This window comes from Bos taurus, chromosome 19, assembly GCF_002263795.3.
Source record: "Bos taurus isolate L1 Dominette 01449 registration number 42190680 breed Hereford chromosome 19, ARS-UCD2.0, whole genome shotgun sequence".
In the NCBI taxonomy this organism is placed as follows: Eukaryota; Metazoa; Chordata; class Mammalia; order Artiodactyla; family Bovidae; genus Bos; species Bos taurus.
The window spans coordinates 44537052-44552290 of record NC_037346.1 but is presented as its reverse complement, the minus strand read 5'-3'; the positions used below and the strand labels follow the sequence as shown (position 1 = coordinate 44552290).

Below are 15239 nucleotides of genomic sequence, written 5' to 3'. Positions count from 1 at the left end.
TTTTGTGGCATAGAAGTATGTGTGGCTCCTATCCAAAACACCTAGCAAAAATTTAGGCAAAGATAGGATGGAGTTACTTTTTTTTTTCTTTTGGGGACCATTTCTTTGAGAATATATATAAGATAGGTTTTAGCTGATACCATTAACATGAAACTTACACATAGAAAACAGTTTTGAGCTGTTAATATCAGCAAAGTGTCAGTAGTTGTGTTTCAAGCATATTACTGCCGCTGATGAATTTAGTTTGTGTGGAAGTAAGGACCTATTAGGTTAAGTCTGAGCATCGCTATTTTCTACAGCTGTCAAGAATCAATGACCAGTCATTCTGGCTGGCATGGTAGAGAACACTTGGGTTTATCATTCAGGTCAATCAAGTGTTGCCCAATGAGGTGTTTTTTTTTTTTTCCTCCTAAAGACAAGGATGAGATCTTTATTTCTGTAGAATGAGTAGAACTCTTAGTTAAAGCCTGTTCTGTGAGGCTATATTGCTGTGACACTAGCAGAATTTGGACAAAAGTGTTCTGGTGCCCGTTTATTCAGTGAAATTCTCTTTTCAGTCGTGTACCTATGGTAAGCATTGAACTAGATACTGAAGATTCAAAGATGAATGTTGTGTGGATTTTGCTCTCAAAATGCTTAGAGTTTAACATGCCAAAAAGGTTTAGCAATCTGGAAATTATATAAAATCTTTGAAACAAAAAAATGTGTAGGATTTCAGAGGTTTTGTTTTTCTCTATAGAGATGGAATCAACTTCACATCCTATTTTCATCTAAATTGTAGTTAAGTCTCAGTCATAAAAATTTTCAGCTACCTCTTTGAGGGATTTATCAGGTTTGATGGAATGTATTGTTACTTAACCAAGTTACAGCATTCCTTTTGGGAATGTTCAGAGTGAAGTGGGTCTGGACTCTTGTCTATTTTTAGGGAATTCCCCTTTACTCATTCTTGGACCTTGGATTCCTAATTGCCCATCTAGAGTAGGTGTTTATTTGGATTCAAAAATTTCCTTCCTGAAATAGTTTCTTCTCTTAGTTTTCTAATTGTCCTTCCTTGCTGTCTGGCTATTCCTGCAGGTCTCCTCCGCCCCCACCCAGATCTTTAATTGATGGTCTCTTTCAAGTCTTGGTCCTTAGTCTGCCTCCCTTCTCTAATCTTAACCATTCTGTGCCTTCAGTTACCACATATTTTTTTTTAATAGTTATTGATTTTTATTTATTTGGCTGCGCCAAGTCTTAGTTGTGGCACACAGAATCTTTTAGCTGCGGCATGGGAAACTCTCAGTTATGGCATGTGGGGTCTTGTTCCCTGACCAGGGATCAAACCTGGGCCCCTTGCATGGGGAGTGTGCAGTCTTAGCCACTGGACCACCAGGGAAGTCCCACCATATATTTTTAATACAACCAATTCTTTATCTATAGTTCAGACCCCTTTTCTGATCCCAGCTGTCTGCTCAGTCAGCATCTCCACTTAGATACTCAGGTAGTTTGAACTGAGTTGTCCAGAGTGAACTCTTGATCTTGGTTCCAAACCTACAGCTTCTTCACTGTACCCTGTTTCATTAAGTGGCTCTATCAACAATTTACTGAAGCCAGATTCTTGCAGTTTTCTTTCCACCTCTAGTTTCCCCATCCTAGTCTTGACCGTCTTTTCCTAAGACAATTATTATAGTCAATTTTAAATGGTCTTCCCTTGTTTTTTCACTCCTGTTTAAGAAAGTAAAAAATACAGTATTATCAGTATAGTTGAAGTCTGTTTCCTTACATGATGCACCTCCTCTCCCCTGACAACCGCTGTTGTAGGCCTCCTAACCAGAGGTAATCACCAACCTGAATTTATTATTCTCTGTGTTTCTTCATACTTTTACTATGTATGTATATACTCCTAAGCAGTAGACTCTAATCTGCTCCTCTCATATCAGCTAAAATTGTCTTTAAAAAGCAAATTTAATCGAGTCACTTATCTGAAAACTTCTGTTGTTCTCCCTTTAAAGCCTTCAGTCTTCATTTTTAACAGGGTGTGATCTGGCCTTGCTACTTCTCCAGCATTATTTATTTTTACTTGCTTTCTTATAGTATATGGTCTAGCTATACTGATCTTTTTTCCCCCCATTCACTGAAGGTTCAGAGCTCACCCAACAGCCTTTCTACATGCTGTAGCTAATCTCTCTGGAAGGCAGCTCTTCATTCTTCAGAACTTGCTTAAATATCACTTCTGCAGAAAAGCTTTCACTGTGTGCTGTGCTGTGCTTAGTCGCTCAGTCATGTCCGACTCTTTGCGGCCCCATGGACAGTAGCCCTCGGGGCTCCTCTGTCCATGGCGATTCTCCAGACAAGAATACTGGAATGGATTGCCATGACCTCCTCCAGGGGATCTTCCCAACCCAGGGATTGAACCCAGGTGTCCCGCATTGGAGGTGGATTCTTCACTTGAGCCACCAGGGAAGCCCGTATTAGATTAAGACTGTCTTATAGCACCTTGTACTTCCCTTATGTAGGATAGATCACAATTTTAATTAGTTTAATTATTTGTATAGTACCTATTTCATCATTAGACTGTACTTTTTTTGTCACGCCTCCTGGCTTGAGGGATTTTAGTTCCTTGACCAGGAATTGAACTCAGGCCCCAGCAGTAAAAGTTCAGAGTCCTAATTACTGGACTGCCAGGGGGTTTATATGCCCCCTGTACTTTTTATGCCATAGACTATACTTTATATGCCATAAAGTCAAGAGAAATATCTGTCTTGGATGGCCGATATCCCTAACAGCTAGCTCATTTGGATGTTTACTAATTTCTTTTTTGTTTGTAGTTACCAGCGGTAATAAAGTAACTTCTGTCAGAGTTTTTGTTCTAACTAGAAGTCTTATTATTGTATTATTTTTTTTGCATTTTTGGTCTTATTTGCCAATACAGTGCTAGGTTTTTAGTAAATACTTACTGATGTAAACTTACTTGTATCCATGGCCTGATCAGTCTTAAGCGGTTTTAATAAACCAAAATACTATGATCACCTATGATGTAATATACATAGTGGAGACTCTTGCCTCCCAGGAAGATAATCACAGGCTTAGCCAGGTTGTCAGATGGAATAAAGAAATTGAAAATTAGTTTTTTCTTTTTTTTTTAAACATATTTTATTTATTTATTTGACTGTACCAGGTCTTAGTTGCAGCATGCAAGATCTTTATAGCTGCAGCACGTGAAATCTAGTTCCCTCACCAGGGATGTAGCCTGGCGCTTTATATTGGTAACTTGTCCCAGCCACTAGGACCACCAAGGAAGTCCTGAAGATTAGTTGTTTTTGTTTTTGTTTTTACATGGTTTGCCTAGTTCTGATTTTAATTTCTTCCTGTTTGCTGGACCAAGAGTCAGTATAAATAATGTCCTAAGAAACTTGGACATATTATGCAATTATACGTTAAGGCTGGCATTGATAGTTTTGTACTTGGAGTATTTCACTTCACTGAATTTAAAAAAAATTTTTTAAATAGGTAATTACATAGTACAAAATCAAAGGTGTGAGAGGATTTACAGTGAAAAACAAGCCTTCCTCTGTTCTCTTCTCATTTACTCAGATTTCTTCTTTCTGCTAAAGCAGTTACTGTTTGCTTTTTTTGTGTGTGAATTCTTTCAGAGATATCCATACACTCAATATCCCCCCAAATAGCATACTCTACACACTGTTCTATATCCTGCATTTTTCACTCATATGTCTTAGTTTGTTTCTTACTATTACCGATACAGCTGACTTTTTTTGTTTTTTTCATTACTGCCGCTGCTGCTGCTGCTAAGTCGCTTCAGTCGTGTCCGACTCTGTGTGACCCCATAGACGACGGCAGCTCACCAGGCTCCTCTGTCCTTGGGATTCTCCAGGCAAGAACAATTACTAGATATGCTGTAATTGGTTTACGGAGTCTCTTACTGATAGCCTTTATATTGTTTCCAGCCTGTTACCAACAATAGTGCAGTGAATATTCTTGTGCAGTATTTTATATAGCTGAACATTTCATTAGATAAATGTTGAGCACTGGAATTGCTTGCTGGATCAGAAAGTATGTGCATTTTCAATTTTGATGGATATTCCATCTTGTCTTTTATGGAAGCTTACCGTTTTACCCCACTTCTAGTAAAGCACAAAGAATGCCTATTTATGGGCTTCTCTGGTGGCTCATCGGTAAAGAATCTGCCTACAATTTGGGACACCTGGGTTCGATCCCTGGGTTGGGAAGATCCCCTGGAGGAGGGCATGGCAACCCACTCCAGTATTCTTGCCTGGAGAATCCCCGTGGACAGAGGAGCCTGGCGAGCTACAGTCCATGGGGTCACAAAGAGTCAGACACGACTGAGCGACTAAGCACGCACACACCTTATCAGTGATCTGTTATCAATTTAAAATTTTTTTCCAATTGGACAAGTGAAAAGTATTATATTGGTACAGTTTTAATTGTAAATCCTAATTACAAGTGATATTGAATATCTTTTCATGCCATATTATTAAAAGCCATTTACATTTCTTTTTCTGAGAATTGTCTCTTCATTGCAGGTTTTTTTTTTAATTGAAGTGTAGTTGATTTACAATGTTGTGTTAGTTTCTACTGTACAACAGAGTGATTCAGGTATATATATTATGTGTGTTCTTTTTCAGATACTTTTCCATTATGGTTTATCGTAGGATATTGAATATAGTTCCTTGTGCTGTATAGTAGGACCTTGCTGTTTATCTGTTGTATATATAGTAGTTAGCATCTGCTAATCCAAAACTCCTAATTTATCTCCCCTCCCTTTTCACCTTCAGTAGCATAAATTTGTTTTCTGTATCTGCATTGCATATTTCTATTGAGGTTTTTTTTTGTTTTAAGTATCTGTTGGAGTGCTTTATGTGTTAGAGAACTTAGGCTTTTCTTTTAAGAACTACAAATAATTTTAAGCATTTAGTATATCTTTTGAATTCTGTATAGTATTTTCTAGCGTTCTAGAATTTATATTTAATATAATTAAATTTGTCAATTCTTTCATTTGACGTCTAAGTAGTTTCATTTTAGAAAAGTCTTCACTACTTAGCTTATTACGAAAAAAATGTTCATTTCATCTAGCATATTGCTTTGCTTTTAATTTGAAATCTTGGATCTATTTGGAACCTAAGGATCAAACTTTTATGTTTAATTTTTTCTAGATAGCTACCCATAGTAGTTCAATATCATATATTGAATGTCCCATCTTTTTCCTGTTAGTTTGAAATGCCACCTGTATCATACGTTTTCTCAGATGTCTTTTTAGGTCTTCTGAACTTTATTCTGTTCCAGTCTTCTAATCATTTTGCCAATTCCACCTTTTAAAGTTATTATAACTTCATAATATATATCTAGAGAAGCTTGTGTGCCCTTGTTTCTCTTTGTGAAATTGCCCAACCATTCTTACTATTTAATTTTACACATTAAATTTAGAATTAGTCTGGTTCCAGAGAAATTCTACTGGTATTTTTAGAAATCAAGATTGAATTACATTTAGATTAATTTAAGAACTAATATTTTTATGATTGCTTTTGTATCCAAGAACACATAATGCTTTAAGTCTTTAAAGTATTTTGAGCATATAAGTCTTTTTTGTTACTTGGTATTCCTTGGTAGTATGTTTCTCGTGAAGCTTATTCCTCAGTATTTCATGTACTGTTGCTATTTTAAATGGAATCTTTAGTTATATAACTTGTATATCACTGTCAGTTTTTTCAGTGACCTTCTGTTTGGTCTTAAAGCTAAATACTAAATTCACATAGTATAGGAAAAAGATCATTAGGTCTTGAGTTGTGTTTTAGGCTTTACAGCTAATTTGTTGAGTGATCTTAAGTAAGTCATTATGATCTTTAGTAAAATATGCGTATTAATCTCACACTGTGGCGCTGGTGCCAGTGCAGAAGACGTATGAGTTGCGGGTTCGATTCCTGAGTTGGAAAGATCCCCTGGAGGAGGGCATGGCAACCTACTCCAGTACTCTTGTTTGGAGAATCCCATGGACAGAGGAGCCTGGCAGGCTGAAGTCCATGGGATCGCAGAGAGTGGGAAGCAACTTAGCACACATGCACATTCTCATTTTTCAGAGTGAAAGCTTTGTATTTATTATAGGTTGAGCAATTCAAGCAGATATGCACTTCTCAGATTTACTTGGAAAGGAAAGCTTTTATTTTTAAGTTTGGAAAAATTAGTAGAAATTGGTGGAATGTCTCAGTGCTTACTGAATTGTGTGTCTGAAGCCATTGTCACCTATCATACTTGAGGGTGGGAAAGGAAAGTATGTTTATGATTTGAGGTATATCCTGGGAGGAAAATTATGTCTGTGTAGCTTGCATAGACTTATTTTGGTTGCCAGTTAATTATGGTTATTAATTCAGGGAGAAATTTAAAGTGCCCTTAGTATTTTGAACCTCAGGTAAAATGCTCTTAGTAGTTAGAAGCTTTAGTTTCTACTGCTTTTTATTTTGCCTCAGAAACTTTTTTGCCGTTTGGTTCAAACTTACATACATGTCAGTGCAGTTTCTTTTTTTTTTTTTTAAAGCTATGATAACTCTTCTGTGATATATTCTCCTAATTACTTTGACTGTGCTGGGTCTTTGTCAGGGACGCTCTTGGCTGCTGCGCCAGGGCTTCTCATTGTGGTGACTCTCTTGTCGCGGGGCACCGGCTCTGGATGTGCAGGCATCAGTAGTTGTGGAGCATGGGCTTCGTTTCCCTGAGGCATGTGGAATCTTTCCAAACCAGGCATGGAATCCGTGTTCCCCGCATTGGCAGGCTGATTCCTATCCACCGTACCACCAGGGAAGTACCAGTGTAGTTTTTTTTTGTTTGTTTGTTTTTTAAGGCGCACAGGCTTAGTTGCACTGTGGCATGTGGGATCTTCCTGGATCAGGGATTGAACCCATGTCTCCTGCATTGGCAGGCGGATTCTTCACCAGTGAGCCACCAGGGAAGTCCCCCAGTGTAGTTTCTTCAGATAGGAAAATGGAGATGAGATCCGTGCTCAGAATAGTTCCCTTAGCAAAGCCTTAAAGTAACAGGTTATTTTGGTTTTAAAAACTCCATTTAAGGCAGTATATTAACATTCAGTGCCTTCTCTCAGGAGATAAATCTTTTGGGTTTGCACTGAGTCTCATGGGCACATTCTTATCCCAACAGAAGAATCCTTGATATGAAGTGAAGTGATTAGGACAGGAAGTATGAGTTTTGTAACGTTTTCACATGCCAGGCAAACATTTAATAGAATTCATAATGGACACTGGAACGTTTTTGGTGGCTGTTTTAATAATCATTTTCTCAAATAGACGTAGCTCCATTTATTCAGTATCAGACACTCATAACCAGCAGGTAGCAATGGCACAGTGCCAACAACTATGCGTTTCAAGGAAGTATTGAGGATGTTAATCTTCTGTGTTGCTTCTGGACCACTTTAGAGTGTGTTTCTAAAGAAATGAGAAGAGCAGCATTATGATACTAACTGCTATATAAGATATGTCAGAGAACTAATAACTTTTGATATATCCTTACAAATTAAGAATTACCCTGTTGTCTCATCATCCTATATTTTGCTCTAGGGTGAAATTTTATATAAGTTCTTTCCTGGATCCCTTTATGCAGGAGCGGTGTAGTAATTGTATCAAAGATTCTATGAGATAGTTAACTTTTCTGTGATATATTCATTATTTAATTAGGTCCTTATGAATGTAAAATATGTATGTATGCAAATATTATGAAATTTGTACCCTGACCTATTTTTCAAATTTCTCTTGGGGCTTTTGTTGCATATGAAAGCTTTGCCAGCTTCATTATTACATGTTTATTGTAGAATATACTGAAAAGCAAATAATACAGAAATCATCAAATATCCATCCATATTTCCATTCAGATATATTATTGTGAATTTTTTTTTGTTTGATTTTTTTGTTTCTCTACTACATATGAGCATTTTCCCACACAATGAAACATTTTTAAAAAACAGATCGCAAATTGGCAGGCTTTATTCCGCTAATAAGGTGTCTGGCTCAGTATTAAATATTTATTTTTCTTATTAGTTGCCAACATGAAAAAAGGAAAAAAAGAGACAGGTGGAAGTGCAAATTGATAAACCCCCTTAAGAAAGGAACCAATCTACTTAGGCTGACATATGTGGACCGCACAGCTAGCAATTCTGGGTCTAGGCATTCAACAGAAGCATACATATATTCACTGGAGGACACATTTGGTGTGTTCACAGTAGCATTATGCATAATAGCTTCAAACTGGAAGTTACTCAAATGCCCATCAGCAGTAGAGTGGATAGAGTGTGATATATACACACAATGGCGAAATAATAAAGCAAAGAAGATGAGTAGACTAGAGCTAAATGCAACAAGATTGGTGACTCTCAGCAGATGTTGAATCAGACACAAAAGTGTATTCTTTATGATTCTGATGTAAGAGAATTCATTCTGTGAGTCCATTTATGTAAAGGTCAAGGACAGGTTAAACCAGTGAGTCTCGGTGTGGTATAATATTGTTTCCCAAGGGGCCTTTGGCAGTGTCTGGAGACATCTTTGGTTGTCACAGCTGGAAGAGGCCAGGGACACTGTGATCCATTCTGCAATGCATAGGACCATCTCCCACAACAAAATATTACCCAATCTGTCAATAATGATGATTTCTCGTATGTAGGAAGGGGGCATAATTATGGCTGGTAATGCTTTGTTCTTGATTTCAGGGCTGGTTACTTGGTTATGTGAAAATTCATTGATCTGCACATTTCTGTTTGTGTACCTTTCTGTGCTTCCCTGATAGCTCAGCTGATAAAGAATCTGCCTGCAATGTGGGAGACCTCGGTTCGATTCCTGGGTTGGGAAGGTCCACTGGAGAAGGGATAGGCTACCCACTCCAGTATCCTGGCCTGGAGAATTCCATGGACTGCGTAGTCCTTGGAGTTGCCAAGAGTCGACACTACTGAGCGACTTTCACTTTCACCTTTCTGTAGGTATTTTATACTTCAATCAAAAAATTATCCCCAAATTGGGCTTCACATAAAAATCCAGGTTAAAGACTTACTTTGAAAGCTGTGACAATCTGATGACTCCAAAGGCTGAAGCTGATAAGCAGTAGCCCCTGTAGTTGGTCCTTGTGTTGTCCAGGCCCCACTGTTCTGTTTCAGTTACTTGTATCACTTACTGGTATCTGGATGTATAGAAAATGTCTTAAATGGCTTTTCTGAGGTATAATTCACACACTGTACAGTTCACCTGTTTAAAATGTACTTCGGTATTTTTAGTAGACTCACTGGGTTGTGTAGCCTTCACCACAGTTTAATTTTAGAATATTTTCATTCCCTTCAAAAGAAACCCTGTACCTGTTACCAGTTACTCTCTACTCCTCCCCATCCTTCTCCGTCCTAGGCAACCATGAATCTAGTTTTTGTCCCTGTATAGTTGTATGAATTTTGTAATCTCTGTCCTAAAACAAGATTTTTGGAAGGACTGATGTTGAAGCTGAAACTCCAATACTTTGGCCACCTGATGCGAAGAGCTGACTCATTGGAAAAGACCCTGATGCTGGGAAAGATTGAAGGCAGGAGGAGAAGGGGACGACAGAGGATGAGATGGTTGGATGGCCTCACCTACTCAATGGACATGAGTTTGGGTAAACTCTGGGAGTTGGTGATGGACAGGGAGGCCTGGCGTGCTGCAGTCCATGGGGTCACAAAGAGTCAGACACGATTGAGCGACTGAACTGAACTAAAAACAAGATTTATAATGGTTGTGCAATATTTCCTCATAGAGATTATATCATAAATTACATAAAATTCTTCTTTTATTGGGCATTTATTTAAGGTAAATTACTAGATGTGGTGTTACTGATTAAAGGACATAAAACATTTTAAAATTTCTGGTGAATATTACCATAGTACCTTCCAAAAAGGTTGTACCAGTCCAGCCTCACCATCACTGTATGATAATGTTTTTTGCAAATTTTGTATTGTGACCCAAGTCATATCAGAAATGTTAAATGTTTATTTTTGTTTTTCTCTAGACATGTCATTTTCCTAGACTGTTTGTTGTTCATTTGATTTGACCTAAGCTTTAAGCTGTTTTGGACTAGTGTACCAATCCTGTCCTTTTTTACATGAAGACAGTACCACTTACGATGCACTGTGAATGAACACATTATTCCAGGTTCCCCATACTTCTCCAGCTGGTTCCTGAAGGTTCTTACATTCAAATAGAATGGCTTTTTGCCAGCACAAATTGACACTTCAACCCACAATGGTGTATTTTGTTTCCTTGTTAGTTAATAGGGCCAAGATACTTTCTCTCCTTTATTTTATAATTTGACTTACAACAAATTTTAAATATTTGTTTTTCAAATATGGTTCATAGCCAAGAGCTCTTTTGAAAAACACGTTGTTTTCCTGTTTGTAATACATAGATTACTGTTTGTAATACATAGATGAAAGCTACCATAATGCTTTTGCTGAGAAATTGTCACTAGCTAGTTATTAAATATCTATTATCACTCATGCAGAATTAACTTCCATTTAAAACGTTCCAGTTAAACAAAACTTCATTGTAAACCCTTTAATTGATTCCTTGTGTCTGCACATAAAGCAGTCTCATTCAGGAGTGTGAATCACTAGCACAATTCTTAGTGGATCAGCTCGTAATCTGGGAGGCCCAGATAGTTAATACTTGTGAATCATGATGAGTCAATATGGAAATTTTTCAGTTTAGTCCAACCGCGGATTTTCTGAGATGACTGTTTGGAAAATGCCTTTTTGAAAATTTGATGTCTTAATATTGTTCAGTTTTGGCACCCCACTCCAGTATTCTTGCCTGGAAAATCCCATGGATGGAGGAGCCTGGTGGGCTGCAGTCCATGGGGTCACTAAGAGTCAGACATGACTGAGCGACTTCACTTTCACTTTTCACTTTCATGCATTGGAGCAGGAAATGGCAACCCACTCCAGTGTTCTTGCCTGGAGAATCCCAGGGACGGGGGAGCCTGGTGGGCTGCCATCTGTGGGGTCGCACAGAGTCGGACACGACTGAAGTGACTTAGCAGTTAGCAGCAGTTCGCTGCTTGTTACTTTGCTTCTTTCCTGTCCTTGGAATTCTGAATTCACATAATTTATTGGTTGTTTTGTGAAAAATGATCTGCCCGAGTTGATTTTCATCACCTGTTAAGGACCTTAGTAATGATCTGATGTGATATTTTTCACTTAATTCACAAATGAAAAAGTGGAAAGAAATATTTGTTCCTGAAGTGCCTGTTAGAATCTCTTGGCTCTCAGGTCAGTGCTTACTCTCTGTTTCATAAAAGTCAAGGTTAGAATCACTTTACTTCCCTGGTGGCTCAGACGGTAAAGCGTCTGCCTACAATGTGGGAGACCTGGGTTCAATCCCTGTGTCAGGAAGATCCCCTGGAGAAGGAAATGGCAACCCACTCCGGTACTCTTGCTATTAGTTCATCCTGGATTTTTGTTTAGAAAAATAATTAAGATTTTTAAGTGAAAATGAAAGTGTTAGTTGGTCAGTCATGTCCGAGTCTGTGATCCCATGGTCTGTAGCCCACCAGGCTCCTCTGTCTGTGGGATTCTCCAGGCAAGAATACTGGGGTGAGTAGCCAATCCCTTCTCCAGGGGATCTTCCCAACCCAGGGATCGAACCCAGGTCTCCTGCATTGCAGGCAGATTCTTTGGAGCCACCAGAGAAGCCCAAGTTTTTTTTTTTTTAATTAGAAGGAGATTAGGACTTTCCTCGTGATCCAGTGGCTAAGACTCTGCACTCCCAACACGGGGGGCTCCAGGTTCGATCCCTGGTCAGGGAACTAGATCCCAGATGCTGCAGTTAAGACCCAGATTAGTTAAATAAATATTTTTTAAAAAAAGGAGATTAAAACTTTGCTCTGACACAACTTGATTATGCATTTGCAAGACATTTGAAATAGCACTACTTATTTTAATTTTTTAAATTTCCTAGTTAGTTCAGTTCACTGAGCATCTAAAAATTGACAAGGGAAAAGTTATATACTTTTTTAGTTCCTCTGAATCCCTTGGGAGCTTTTTTTTTTTCCCCTCTACATGAGTCTATGAGAAACTTTTTCAAAGAAATATATAAAATTGATATTTTTGGATTAATGGTGTTTTTGTGGCCAACGTTAATAGTAAAGAGATTGTAATGGAAAAAATGAGTCAGATAAACTGGAAAGTAAAGCATTTCCCTGTAGAGTCACTGTTCTATAAAAATGTTTAAACTTTAACAGATGATTCCAGTTATTTCTTCTAGTCTTTTGTTGTATAGCATATATAACACTGAATACCTCTTTATATATATATATAAATATATATATTTTATTTATTTGGCTGCACCAAGTCTTCAGTTGTGGCATATGGAATCTAGTCCCCTGGAAAGGGATTGAACCTGGGCCCCCTGCATTGGGAGCTTGGAGTCTTAGCCGCTGGACCACCAGGGATGTTTGTAAATACCTCGTGAATACAACTGTAGTTTTATTAAGTGTTTGTAGTTTCTTATAAACTAGTAATACTTTATTGCAAGCTTCTTGATGGTAGTAAATACTAATTGCATGAGTGAATTTTAGTGTTTTTTTTTTACTTTTTCATTGTGGTAAAATATCCGTAACATGAAATGTACCATAGGTCTGTAGCATGAAGTACATTTACATTGTTGTGCAGCAGTCATCTACATCTGTCTCCAGAACTTTATCTTCCCAACTGAAACTCACTTCCCATTAAATGCTAACTCCCCATTCCTCCCAGCCCCTGGCGATCACCAGTCTATTTTCTATGAATTTGGCTATTTCAGGGCCCTTTTGTGAGTAGAAACGTGTAATATTTGTCCTCATGTGACTGACTTCTTTCGCTTAGCCAGCTGTCTCCAAGGTTCATCAGCACTGCAGCATGTGTCAGAATTTCCTTCCTTTTAAGGCTTAATAACATTGTGTGTGTATACCATATTTTGTTTATGTGTTGGTGGATGCTGTGTTGCTTCCGCCTTTTGGCTGTTGTGGTTAGTACACTATGAACATGGGTGTACAGATACCTGTTTGCATCCCTGCTTTCATTTCTTTTAGGTAGACATCCAGAAGTAGAGTTTCTGGATCATATGATACTTCTGTATATAATATATTGAGAAAATCATAACATTTTCTGCAGTAGCTGCACCATTTTACATTGTCAGCAGTGCACAACAGTGATTCCAGTTTCTCCATAACCTTTTCAGCTCTTGTCTCATTTCTTTTAATAGTACCCATCTTTTTGGGTATGAAGTGGTACCTCACTATGCGTTTTTTGTCTCATTTGCATTTCCCTAATGATTAATGACAGTTTAAAACTTCTTACAGTTTAAACACAGATTAACCCAAGTCTTGTTTGTTTAAAAATGCGTTAGAATCATTGGTAAGGGAGTGAGGAAAACAGCATTCTCATATCCTTGATAGTGGAAATACTAACAGGTACTGACTTTTTGGAGGGGCCATTTGGTAATACATATTAAAAATTTTTGGAGAGATAGTGCATTAAAAAAAACTGATTTTTCTTAGTAACACATACACAAAGTTTTTCACAATTTGTACAACTTTGTACAAATTTCTTTTATGCAAAGAAATTCTTTTATAAATTTATCCTAAATCTGTAATTGGAAATGTGCTTCCCTTTAGCTCAGATGGTAAAGAATCTGGCTGGCATGCAGGAGTCCTGGTTCAGTCCCTAGGTCAGGAAGATTCCCTGGAGAAGGAAATAGCAACCCACTCCAGACTTCTTCCCTGGAGAATTCCATGGACAGAGGAGCCTGACGGGCTATAGTCCATGGGTTCACAAAGAGTTGGACACGACAAAGCGATTAACACACACACACACACAAAGTCTTAAGTATTATCGTAAATCATTGTAAACAACTTAAATGTTTAACCGCAAATGTGTTAAATTCAGATTCAGTACGCCTGGGAGTGGGAATTGGGTAAGTAGGACCTGGGAATCGGCATTTTCAGTGAGCACGCTGGATAATTCTGATGAAGGTGGTCTGTGGACCACATTTGAGGAACGTTACTCATCATTACTTAACATGCTTTACTTTCAGGTTTCATGGTGTGCTTAGCCCCTCTGCAGACTGGTCTTTGACCTCCCTGTTCAACCTTCTCTGCAGCTACTTCTCAAACATCCTCCGTCGTGTTCCAGTCTAAGAGCCATGTGCCACTTTTTACTCACATCATGTTCTCCATCTGCCTTGCCCCTACCTCCCACCCCAGCTCTGCCTGATGAAACCATCCCCGTTCTTCAGAGACCCACTTGTCTTCTGCAGTAAGCTTAAACTTTTTTTCCGGCTTTATTGCAGTATAATTGACAGTTTATACTTTTTAATCTATAAAAATTAGTCTCTTTTCCTTCTCTGAGTATTTTCACATTTTGTACTTCTATTTCATTCATTGTGTTCTGCTCTGAAATGATTGTGTTCATGGACAGTGGACATATTTTATATTTTCTGCCTCCTGTAAATCAATTTAGATCTTCTGTTGAATGTAACACACATATATTGAGTTATATATGAGGGCTCAGAGAATTTTTAGAAGCATGGACTTTCCTCTCAAGAAACTAATATTCCAGCAGAAGAAACTGATACCACTAACTTCAGTTTACTAGATTAAGTCCTGATATTGGTGGAATAAAAATTTATTATGGACTTTCTGAGGAGGAGATTAAATGAGGAGGTCTAGAAAACTTGAAGTGACCTTTAGGCTAGATCCTAAAGGATAAAAAATTTTCCCAAGTAGGAAATTGTGGAAAGACCATATAAAGTAGAGGAAAATCAATGAGCAGAGATTCAAATTTATTAAATTACTCAGTTAATAGTTTTTCTAAGTGCCAGGGTTATAAGAACAAAGTATTTAATTTGATTGAGGTGACAGATAATGAACAAGTTAACAAATAAGTGTTTGAGGTAGTGTTGAGTGCTCTGAAGAAAAGAAGGCAGGGCAAGGGTGTAGAGAGGATGAAGGATTTTATTTAAGTTTTTTTAACTTTAAAAAGTTTACAAAAGATTTATTTTCAAATCTCAAGCAGACTTTATTTTCTAGGACATGGAATGTTTTGGGGGTGTTTTCTTCAAAAAGACAATATATTCCTTTGGTTCAAAAAATAAGACTATAAAAAGATATGTAATAAAAGTCTTAATTCTATCCCATTCCTCTTTGTCTCCTCCTCCACTTTTATTCATTAAAAA

General features: G+C 37.8%; 1 protein-coding gene across 4 annotated transcripts in view; it reads left to right on the top strand.

Moving 5' to 3' along the window:
• Positions 1 to 15239, top strand: part of GJC1 (gap junction protein gamma 1) — a 32546-nt gene that overhangs the window by 3215 nt on the left and 14092 nt on the right. The window contains exon 2 of one of the 4 annotated variants that reach the window (XM_015458865.3): positions 14100 to 14320. The gene's annotated coding sequence lies outside the window, so the exon portion shown is untranslated. 4 annotated transcript variants of the gene reach the window in all.